Genomic DNA, 12,240 nt, shown 5'->3' with positions numbered 1-12,240 from the left:
TCGATCGAGATGAATTCCAAAGTGGTGAAAGAGGCTGAGCAGGGCGATGAGACACCGATAACGGTGGAAAATGCAGCAGTTGCGTGTCTTGTCTCTGACCCCTTTCAGGTTTCCGTCATGAGCATTGAAAGGTTCGAAAAGTAGCAAGCTGAACGCGACGCTGATTTGACTAAAAAAAAAGCAAACCAAGGCAATAAGGCGATGCTGGTTTGCCTAAAAAAAAGGAAAGTCACAGACAACCCCCACTGGTTGAAAGAGACGCAAAGGTTTTTGAAGACGTTAAGCAAATCAGGCAAGATTAGCTGGTGCCCATACACGGTGTGAGGGCGCTGCCTGAATTGGTGGATTACCTAAAGGAAGACGTAGTGGCTACCAAAAATAGCCGGTCCCAGGTACAAAACGCGGTAGAAGATTTGATAAATAATGTAGAAGATCTACAGTCTGAAAACAAGAAACATATCAATGAATATTTACTAAAAAAGACTACTAAATGGGAAGCGGAAATGTCAGAGTGGATAGAACCAAAATCCGGTGGCATTAACACGCGAGTGGAATCAGAAATGAACGCAGCGATACAACGCGTTAGCAAAGATTTTGTTTTACGAACTGGTGAGGGTACAGATAGATTCAAGAAAGAATTTCAAAAAATCAAAGATAAAGTGATTTCCCAAATACCGAAGTGACAAAAAGAAATAGGTCACCGGCGAAGAACGCTAGAAAACGGCGTACCGAATGAATCAAAATTAAAACCATGTGATTCTTGTTGAAAAGTCTGTTCTTAAGCTGTCTGTTTAGATCCTTTTTGGGGGTTATGTTGAATATATAATGTGGAGATCATCATCATCATCATCATCATCATCATTTAAGACTGATTATGCCTTTCAGCGTTCAGTTTGGAGCATAGCCCCCCTTATAAAATTCCTCCATGATCCCCTATTCAGTGCTAACATTGGTGCCTCTTCTGATGTTAAACCTATTACTTCAAAATCATTCTTAACCAAATCCAGGTACCTTCTCCTTGGTCTGCCCCGACTCCTCCTACCCTCTACTGCTGAACCCATGAGTCTCTTGGGTAACCTTGCTTCTCCCATGCGTGTAACATGACCCCACCATCTAAGCCTGTTCGCCCTGACTGCTACATCTATAGAGTTCATTCCCAGTTTTTCTTTGATTTCCTCATTGTGGACACCCTCCTGCCATTGTTCCCATCTACTAGTACCTGCAATCATCCTAGCTACTTTCATATCCGTAACCTCAACCTTGTTGATAAGGTAACCTGAATCCACCCAGCTTTCGCTCCCATACAACAAAGTTGGTCGAAAGATTGAACGGTGCACAGATAACTTAGTCTTGGTACTGACTTCCTTCTTGCAGAAGAGAGTAGATCGTAGCTGAGCGCTCACTGCATTAGCCTTACTACACCTCGCTTCCAGTTCTTTCACTATGTTGTCATCCTGTGAGAATATGCATCCTAAGTACTTGAAACCGTCCACCTGTTCTAACTTTGTTCCTCTTATTTGGCACTCAATCCGTTTATATTTCTTTCCCACTGACATTACTTTCGTTTTGGAGATGCTAATCTTCATACCATAGTCCTTACATTTCTGATCTAGCTCTGAAATATTACTCTGCAAACTTTCAATCGAATCTGCCATCACAACTAAGTCATCCGCATATGCAAGACTGCTTATTTTGTGTTCACATATCTTAGTCTCACCCAGCCAGTCTATTGTTTTCAACATATGATCCATAAATAATATGAACAACAGTGGAGACAGGTTGCAGCCTTGTCTTACCCCTGAAACTACTCTGAACCATGAACTCAGTTTACCGTCAACTCTAACTGCTGCCTGACTATCCATGTAAAGACCTTTAATTGCTTGCAAAAGTTTGCCTCCTATTCCATAATCTCGTAGAACAGACAATAACTTCCTCCTAGGAACCCTGTCATATGCCTTTTCTAGATCTATAAAGCATAGATACAATTCCCTGTTCCACTCATAACACTTCTCCATTATTTGTCGTAAGCTAAAGATCTGGTCCTGACAGCCTCTAAGAGGCCTAAACCCACACTGATTTTCATCCAATTGCTCCTCAACTAATACTCGCACTTTCCTTTCAACAATACCTGAGAAGATTTTACCCACAACGCTGATTAAAGAGATACCTCTGTAGTTGTTACAATCTTTTCTGTTTCCGTGTTTAAAGATTGGTGTGATTACTGCTTTTGTCCAGTCTGATGGAACCTGTCCCGACTCCCAGGCCATTTCAATTATCCTGTGTAGCCATTTAAGACCTGACATTCCACTGTACTTGATGAGTTCCGACTTAATTTCATCCACCCCAGCTGAAGTTAAGTCGGAACTCATCAAGTACAGTGGAATGTCAGGTCTTAAATGGCTACACAGGATAATATATAATATATAATGTGTCCTACTAAAATACTAACAACTCAGGATTTTAAAGAAGCGATTTACAACGCTTTTGGAACATTGATTGTAATAAACGACTAAGTAAACAAGCATGTTTAAGCGTCCCAGGTATTCTGACGAAATGTGTGTACAAAGTTGGAAAACAATTCGAGAATGAATGTTATAAATAATCCAGTAACTTCAACAAAGAGTTAATTTATTTTAGAATTCCAATCGTCCCTTTTGTATTCAGTTAGGTTACGATGGGTAGGAACTTTTGGCCCTCCCCGTATAAACACATGCACAATGAAGTTATTCTGTATACTCTCACAAGAGAACCGGACAGCAGATGCTAGGATGTATAGTAAATCTGCAAAATGAAAAGCTAGTAGTGCTCATGGTGGGGGCCGTCACCTTTCCCAAAATAGCGCTGCACTTGCCGTACAGGATGGCTAAGCACCGTTGTTCCCTCTAGCATTGCAGAATACTGTGCAGAGATTCATATACAAATATGTTTCTTACGTTATATTTTTAGTAACTCATATCATTATTCCACATTGTGTTAATGCACTTTGTAGAAACTGAACATATCTGAACACAGAGTCACCAGGATTCATAAGGCGTGCTACAGAAGGTCGACATAAACACCTCGTAGTTGCTTCTTGTGACGTAGTGGAGTAGATGGAGTAGGAAATTTTTGTATCCTGCCTGGAAGGCGGTGCGTGGGTCTGCTCCTGTAAACTGAAGGGTAGGCCGAATGTTGGAATTGAGTAGGAGCAGGAAAAGGTAAAACACGTTGGATTGCGTCTCAAATTATAGATGTTTACTATTGGCAAAAACAAGTTAATAAATGGTTACATAACTTTGCAATGATGAGCAAGTTTTAGACCCGTCGTAAGTAGTACATAGTCTCAAAAGCAAGCCAACACCCTCTGAGGTTAAAGCGATGTTTCCAGGCCGTCTGCTCTTGAAAAAAACGGCAGAATCTTGAGCGGAGCTCGTGGAGCTCCACAGCACCGGCTAGAGGGCGCTGTCGAGGGTGTCTCGTAGTGCCAACTTATGAACTTGCACCTGCGCCGTGGCATCATTGCTATCGATACCACAGAAATCACTTGTTAGCTCTTCTTTGTACGTACCTATGAAGGAGGGACTTGCATGACCACATTCTGGCTGTTTAACTTACCTCGTGCTTCTACGTTCCACCCATGTCCCCTCCACCCTGTTACATTTACACACTTACATCTACCCTGTATACTCCGTAAGTCAGCTTACGTTGTTTGGCGGAGATTTCTTTGTGCGCCAGAGTCACTTCCGTCTTTTCCTGCTCTAGTCGCTTCTGGTTCGCGAGAAGAACGATGGATGATAAGCATCTCTATGGGCTCGAATGTCTCTAATTGTATCTACAAGGTCTTTTCGTGAGATACGGCTTCGAGGATCAAATATACTGATCGACTTTTCTGGGAATGTATGCTCTCGGAAACTGAACTGTAGACCATAACGTGATGCAGAGCGCCTCTGTTGCAGCGTCTCCGGCTAGAGCTGGCTGAGCATGTCCGTGACCTTCCGCGGTTACTTCATGAAGTTGTAACGAAACATGCTGCTCTTCTTTGGATTTCTCTATGTACTTGATGAATCCAGTCTGGCATAGGTTCCATACTGACGAGCAATCTTCAAATGTTCGTCGAACGAGTGTTCTGTGAGCTGTCGGCGGAATAGATTTCATGTAGATTCTTCCAACTAATTTCAGTCTGGCATCTGCCTTATTCGTGATTAGTTTTATGTGGTCGTCCCACATCAAATCGCCTCTTGACGCATACTCCTAGATATTTTGTTGAAATATGTGATTCAACTGTCTGTTCAGCAACTTTTAAATCATACTATAAAGTGTCTATCGGTCGAAATATTCGTAATACGTTTCATACGTTTTGGTTGCTGATGAAATGCAGCTCCCTGCAACAAGCCCCGATCCTCTTCAGATTCTCCTGCATTTCACTACAGATTTTTAGCATAGCGACTTCTCTGTACGTAATAGCATCATCCGAGAAAAGCGTATGGAACATCATACATTATCTGCTATGTCATTTACATACACATCGTGAAAAGTAATGGTCCTGTAAAACTTGCCTGCCACAAGCGCAAAGTTACTTTTTACGTCCTTCGTCTTCTCTCTGTTCAGATTGACATGATGTGTTCTGTTTGCTAGAAACTGTCCCTTCCAGTCACACATTTGGTATGATATTCCATTCGCTCGTATTTTGAACATTAGCCGTCCGTGCGGAATTGTACCTAATGCCTTTTTGAAGTCAAGGAATATGGTAACTACCAGGGCTCCTGCATCTAGTGCTTTCTGTGTCTCGTGGATCAACAGAGCGAGCTGGGTTTCACATATCGTCGTTTTTGGAATCCATGTTGGTCCCTACAGAGGAGATTTTCGGTCCCCAGAAATGTCCTAATACGTGAGCATATCGCATGTCCCAAAATCCTACAACAGACCGACGTCAGAGATATGGGCCTGTAGTTTTGTGCGTCTCTTCGACGACCCTTCTAGGAAACGGGGATGACCTGTGCATTTTCCCAATCGTTAGGAACGCTTCGTTGTCATACATCCAGAGCGCTATTTATCCCTTAATACGGTTCTGCTGCATTTAGACGTCGTACACACGTGTAGTATTTGGTTTTAACCTTCTTCATTTAAGTATAACAATTAAGCTTAGACGTTTAAAAACACTTTTTAATAATTTGCGATTTTTCCATCCCCTGCAACGGGGAAACTATTGGTCCTAGAGAAACAACGAACAGGGAGTTCAAAATGGTTGAAATGGCTCTGAGCACTATGGGACTTAAGTGCTGTGGTCATCAGTCCCCTAGAACTTAGAACTACTTAAACCTAACTAACCTAAGGACATCACACACATCCATGCCTGAGGCAGGATTCGAAACTGCGACCGTAGCGGTCACGCGGTTCCAGACTGAAGTGCCTAGAACCGCACGGCCACAGCGGCCGGCCTTGTACATGAACGTACTTAGGTTGTCTCATGAAGGACGACACCCGATCACACATCCTCAACTGCATCAGTCTCTTTCTTTCTTTCGCTTACGCTATAGTCCCGCAGCGATCGCAGGGTCGGCGCGGTTAGAACGGATTTGGCAAGGTTAGTTTGAGGGGTGGCCGGATGCCTTTCCTGCCGCCACCCCATACCCCAGGGGTGGAATCAGTGCACCGCAGCTGTCTGCATCTACTGCAAATCGTGAAATAGTGCGAACGTGTTTCAAATGCCTGCGACGCGTGTAACTGAGGCGGAACGTGCGGACCAGCCCGGTATTCACCTAGCGGGATGTAGGAAACCACCTAAAAACCACATCCAGGCTGGCCGGCACACCGGCCCCCGTCGTTAATCCGCCAGGCGCATTCGATCCGGGGTCGGCGCGCCTACCCGAGTCCAGGAAGCAGAGCAGTACCGCTCTCGGCTACCCTGGTGGGTTCGACAACTGCATCAGTGTTACAAGTACAATTCCTGTCACCACAGACAACTCGTAATAACATTTTCGCTACAAGCCGCGGTTTTCGAATTATTCAAGGAAAACATGAAAAAGTGAAATTCAAACGCCGTCACCCCCTCTCCCAATGTTGGAGGTCACTTGTAGTATGCTGTTCATGACACAAAAATTGCAATCACACGGATTTTTTTCCCACTTTCAAGCTTACTTGGTCATCGTTGAATGGGCTATGAATGTGTACTATCCCGTTTTAGTTTCGAGCCGATCGCTGCAGGCACACATGACTGCGACACATCCGTAGCTGTCCCGCAGGCAGATCGCGTGTGCCTGACACGCGCCCGCTAGGCCAGGCCTCTGCGGGCCCCATTAAACTTGCAGGCCGCGGCACGTGGTGGCAACGCACCAGGGCTGTCCGCCACCCGGCGGCAGGGGTGGTGGTTGCGGACACGTGTGCCCACACAGCCGCCTCCGCCCCCGTCTGCCTGTTTGTGCGTGCCACCCCTGCTCCTGCCCCTGTCCAGTAAGTCGTTACTTAGTCACGCCCACTCACACGTACATTAAATGTTCTTTTTTTCATTCTCACTGCTTCTTGAATCGAAGCGTATTCGAAAAACAAGTGCTGTTTTTTATATTTAAACCGCTTCGAACGCTGATAACCGCAAATAAAATGAGTTTAAAATACAAATTACCCATACCAAAAACGTTGGATTATGCCATTGGTATGTACAGGGTGAGAAGTATTTAAACCGACAAAATCTGGGAGGTTTCAGGGGACATCAAAACAAATATTTTTCCTTCATGTCATTTTTTTCCTTTGAGGAGTATTTAAACCGGTAGAGGAAGATTTCTCTGGCGACAAATTAATTTAGCCAACAAAAAAGTCCAGAGGGAACATATCTGGGGATCGAACAGGCCGTGGAACAGGACCACCTCTGCCAGTCCACGTTCCTGGGAACTGTCGGTCCAGGAATCGACGCACACGACGACTGAAATGTGCCGGCGCCCCGTCCTGTTGGAACCACATGCGTTGTCTTGTAGGGAGCAGGACGTTTTCCAGCAATTATGGCAATGCTCTGGCGGGATAATTGTAATAGTGCCTGCCATATAATGGCCTAGGTAGCAGATACGGCCCAGTTAAACAGTTCCCAACAACACCGACCCACACATTAACGAAGAACCGCACTTGATGAGCGCTACTAACTGTGGCATGTGGGTTATCCTCACTCCAAACATGCGAATTGTGCATGTTGAAGACTCCATCACGACCGAACGTAGCTTCGTCGGTAAACAACACAGAGGATGGAAATGTAGGATGCATTTCACAGTGTCCCAGGTACCATTGCGAAAACTGCGCTCTGGGTGGATAATCAACTGGTTCCAGGTTGTAGACACGCTGTAAGTGAAATGGACGTAGCAATTGCTCTCGAAAGACTGTTCTTACATTCGCCTGATTCGTCTCCATGTTACGTGCAATTGCACGAGTGCTGATTGAAGGATACCGCTCCACATGCTGCAAGACAGTTTCCTCGAATTGCAACGTTCTTACCGCGTGACGGCGTCCCTGTCCAGGTAATCTGCTACATGACCCAGTCTCACGCAGACGTTGGTACACAGCAGCAAAGGTCGTATGATGAGGGATATGGCGATGAGGATAATGTTGTTGATAAACCCGCAGTGCAGCTCGTCCGTTGTGGTGCGCTACGTAGTATGCACCAAGCATGTCAGTGTACTCACTCCAGGTGTATCGCTCCATTAGCAAACAGAGACAATGCACTTCTACACTGGTGAACAGCAGATGTCTACAACTGAAGAGCGTAATACGCCCTCTAACAACTGAAGAGCGTAATACGGCCTCCACCGGTTTAAATACTCCCCATAGGAAAAAATGACATCAGGGAAAAATATTTGTTTTGATGTCCCCTAGAACCTCCCAGAGTTTGTCGGTTTAAATACTTTTCACCCTGTAGAACGCTGCTGTTTTTCTACTAGCGCCAGTCCTACTCTGGCCATAAGAATCATTTTGTATTTGATGGAGATAATCGCGTATACAAACAGTGATCCAATACCAAAAAGAAATGTTCAAAATGGTTCAAATGTCTCCGAGCACTATGGGACTTAACTTCTGAGGTCATCAGTCCCCTAGAACTTAGAACTGCTTAAACCTAACTAACCTAAGGACATCACACACATCCATGCCCGAGGCAAGATTCGAACCTGCGACCGTAGCGGTCGCGCTGTTCCAGACTGTAGCGCCTAGAACCGCTCGGCCACCTCGGCCGGCGATCCATTACTGTCAAATACTTTTGTTCCAGTCTCTGATCACAATATCATTTTTTTAGACGATGACCGGTTTCAGTCCGTAACAACCATCCTCAGATCTCTTTTACACCATCTGAGGACGGTCATTATGGACTGAAACCGGTCATCGTCTAAAGAATAGACATTGTGATTAGAGACTGGAATAAAAAACAATAGATGGAAGTTTTCAAAACAAGTATCATTCGCTCCAAATTGCAAAATGTATAAAAAGCTCTTGCAGTCTAATGTAGGCTGTACATGAGAAGTATACTTTATTTTGTAAGAGTACAATGAAAAAATCTGCCTCGAGATGACTGGGTGTTTGTGTTGTCCTCATCATTTCATCATCATTCATGAAAGTGGCGAGATTGGACTGAACAAAGATGGGGAATTTGTACGGGCGCTGATAACTGTGCCGCTGAGCGCCCCACAAACCAAACATCATCATCATAATACGAGTACAATGAAAAAACCTCAAGTAAAGTTTCGCGATTGTCATTTCACGATAAAACAAGTACATTTTGCTCCAAATTGCAAAATGTAAAAAGAGCTCTTGCAGTCTAATTCTAAGAGCAATATATGCTCTACTTGAGAAGTGCTGAGAAGTGCTTAATCTATAAGACAACATTGAAAAAACTTCGGCCGGCCTGGGTGGACGAGCGGTTCTACGCGCTACAGTCTGGAACACAGCCACCGCTACGGTCGCACTTTCGAATCCTGTGTCGGGCATGGATGTGTGTGATGTCCTTAGGTTAGTTAGGTTTAAGCAGTTCTAAGTTCTAGGGGACTCATGACCTTAGAAGTTAAGTCCCATAGTGCTCAGAGCCATTTGAACCATTTTTTTGAAAAACAAAAGAAACTCAAGTAAAATTACACGATCGTCATTTCACAATCAGACTTCACTCAGTGCTGTAATTTGCTTCCTGCGCTGGTGTACAAGCCTGTGTTAACAATAAGTAAAGCTTGTTACACTGATATACCAATACCGTCGTTTGATAGTGGCATTTGATATTCGAATGTTTGAATGTTGTCATATGTGCATATTGCTCTGTTCCACTTTGCTTTGACCACTTGATTGTGATCCAACACCTGCAACACCGAACAGCTATGCATCAAAATCAGGACCTTAGAAAACTTTTGTTGTTCAGAGGACGTAATTATTTGAAACTGAGGGAAATGTACCAGAAAGACGCGACATTGTAATATGTGTGTTTTTGATTGTCTTATTTCCTTTTGTTGCCAAAGTTTGTATCTGAACCGACGGCTCGTATTATAAGAAGTGAAGTTTTGCGTGCGAATAGATCCTACCACTGCCAGATTTGAGTTGATGGTATATTGGGACATATTGTTTATAGGAAGCTTACTATCACTGACTTATCTACAGCCTGCTAACTGTCACTAACCGACTCAGCGCGAAGGGGTACTTTCACAGGGCCCACATCATCTCGGGGCATGACAGTTTGACCACTGACCGACCAATCTCGAAGTCACCTATTGTCATAATGTTTATGGAGAAAGACAGATTTTTGCGCTATCCACCAATCGTGCACAGCGGCGAGTGACGATAATAGCGAGGTGGCACCAAAATCTATGTCCGCCCTCGGTAGCTGAACCCTCGGTAGCTGAGTGGTATAGCCGGCGCGGTAGCTCAGCGTGTTCGGTCAGAGGGTTTGCCTACCATCTGTAATAAATAAAACTGAGTGAACGGGTCAACGAACAACCTAAACGGGTGTCTTCGGACGTCCGCCACGAACAAATTTAACGAACAATATAGAACAAAATGAGATCAACAACAAAAAAAAGGGATAAAGTGGTCAGCGCGACGGAATGTCAATCCTAAGGGCCTGGGTTCGATTCCTGGCTGGGTCGGAGATTTTCTCTGCTCAGAGGCTGGGTGTTGTGTTGTCCTAATCATCATCATTTCATCGCCATCGACGTGCAAGCCACGAAAGTGGCGTCAAATCGAAAGACTTGCACCCGGTGAACGGTCTACCCGACGGGAGGCCCTAGTCACACGACATTTACATTTTACCAAAATCTATAACCTTTGCAACAGGATTGGTCTTATTTTGCAGAAATATGATGTGAAATGTGTTTTCGTACCACCATCTAACATTAGGGTCCCTTTAGGATCCGTAAAGATGATCTTGTTTTGCGTAGGACGTGTGTCTACTGCATTCCTTGAAGTTGTGGAATGTCATACTTTGGTAATGGTGCGAGGACTGTGGAGGACCAGTGTATTGGGCATAAGTGACACACTTGCCTTCAACAGCCGAGAAAATCCCCTATTGCAGAACATTGTCTTGGTATCAGTCATTCTATTGAATAAAAGAACCCGCATTTTATGGCAACCAGTAGAAGCTACTGAAAAGGAAGCTGTTGAAACTAAATTAGCGAGAAACGTTATAAATAGAGCTACTTTCAATTCTGCGTGGAATCCTATTCTGTCCCTCGTCAAGAAACAAAACAAAAAACTGACCCGTTGGTTATTAAATTTCACAATCGGTAACTTCTGACGTTGACCATCTTCGGTAGGGTGACGGCACTAGTGTTTTCAGGGAGCGTGCATCCGTGTGTGTGTGTGTGTGTGTGTGTGTGTGTGTGTGTGTGTTTGTGTGTGCCTGTGTGTGTTACCTTTCCGTAATTTCTCTGCAAACGGAAATTTAAAATTCGCTTCTACAGAGCTTACTTGCTGCAGTTTTGCCTTGAAAATGAAACGGTGTACATCTTTCGAAATATAGTAGGCTGTGGACAACGTCATCCGGCTGCATTCTCGTAAGTTATTTGAAGATCATATAATTGTTTTTTAGATGAGTGATTTACGTTATAAGCACGTTCTCGTCTAGTTCTGCGCATTCGGGGGCATAAAATTTCCTTTTCAGTAGTAAGAATTTAGCTTGAATGCGAAGCCTTTACTGACTGTATTTGAAGCCAAAGAAATCATTGTTTTCATTCAGTAGTCGCTTGTCTGTAGGTGAAATAAACAAAAATATGATTAGACAAACTTTGCCTCAACCAGGGGGAGGGGGGGGGGGGAGTGCCTGCTTTGATTCGATTTTTGTCGATAAAAGGATTTGCGGCAGATACAATGTTTCGGTTGAAGTGCCTTGTTTATAGGCATACTCTTAAGTGAAGGAGTGGTTAAAGACTGGTGTCGAGAATAATAACCACCACACAAATATAGCTGGTGAAGATCAAAGCGACAATCCTCTATTCAGACCATCAGAAGTGGACAGTTCGCGGTTGGAGCTCTAGCTAATGAGTTAGCTCATCAGGTAGTTGTCTTTGGTTCCGATTTTAATACCGTCTGGTAGAAGCCACACCCAGAAGATAAGATTCAAGGTAGCATAAACACTAAGCGATTCTCCTTTGTCTTACAGAGGCATCTGATTCTAAATGCTGGACTACTGGGAGATGGAACGTTGCATCCTCAACGATACATTACCCGAAGTAAATGCAACGAAAACTTCGTAAAGGAACGTTCAACCCAGAACCACAGAACACAGTGTCAGAAAACCTAAGCAACCCCCTTGAGAAGTAAAGGCTGTTTCATAAAGTTCCACACAATTTAATAAGACCGTCCTACTTGAATGAAGACAGGAACTTGTGCGAATTTTAGCTTACACACTAGAGCTAAAATTTTACCCTGGCGCCAATTATAATTTGCTACTTCGTGTTATTGCCGGTAAGGGTCTCTGGCGCCACTACCTTATTCACTCACTCGTTCACTGCGCAACATGTGTAGAGTAGAGGTGGCCTCAATACAGTAACAAAATGCTTTGGTCCACTACGTTCCGAGAGGCATTCTTCTGCTATTATTGTGCTGTGTGAGTTTCACCAAGAGTACGCCAATTCAACTCCCACAGAGTAAGCCGCGTGCAGATCATACTTTGGCCTCATCTCCATTCGCCTCCACCTTTGTCTGATGGTACAGTGACATAATAATTATCATTATTATTCCTGTGAAGGTGTTTGTGAACGATTTCGCTACGTGCCTCCTCTTCCAATAACTTTGGGTGAACTGCGACAGGAA

The sequence above is a fragment of the Schistocerca americana genome, chromosome 4, assembly GCF_021461395.2.
Source record: "Schistocerca americana isolate TAMUIC-IGC-003095 chromosome 4, iqSchAmer2.1, whole genome shotgun sequence".
In the NCBI taxonomy this organism is placed as follows: domain Eukaryota; kingdom Metazoa; phylum Arthropoda; class Insecta; order Orthoptera; family Acrididae; genus Schistocerca; species Schistocerca americana.
Note: the sequence above shows the minus strand (reverse complement) of the source record.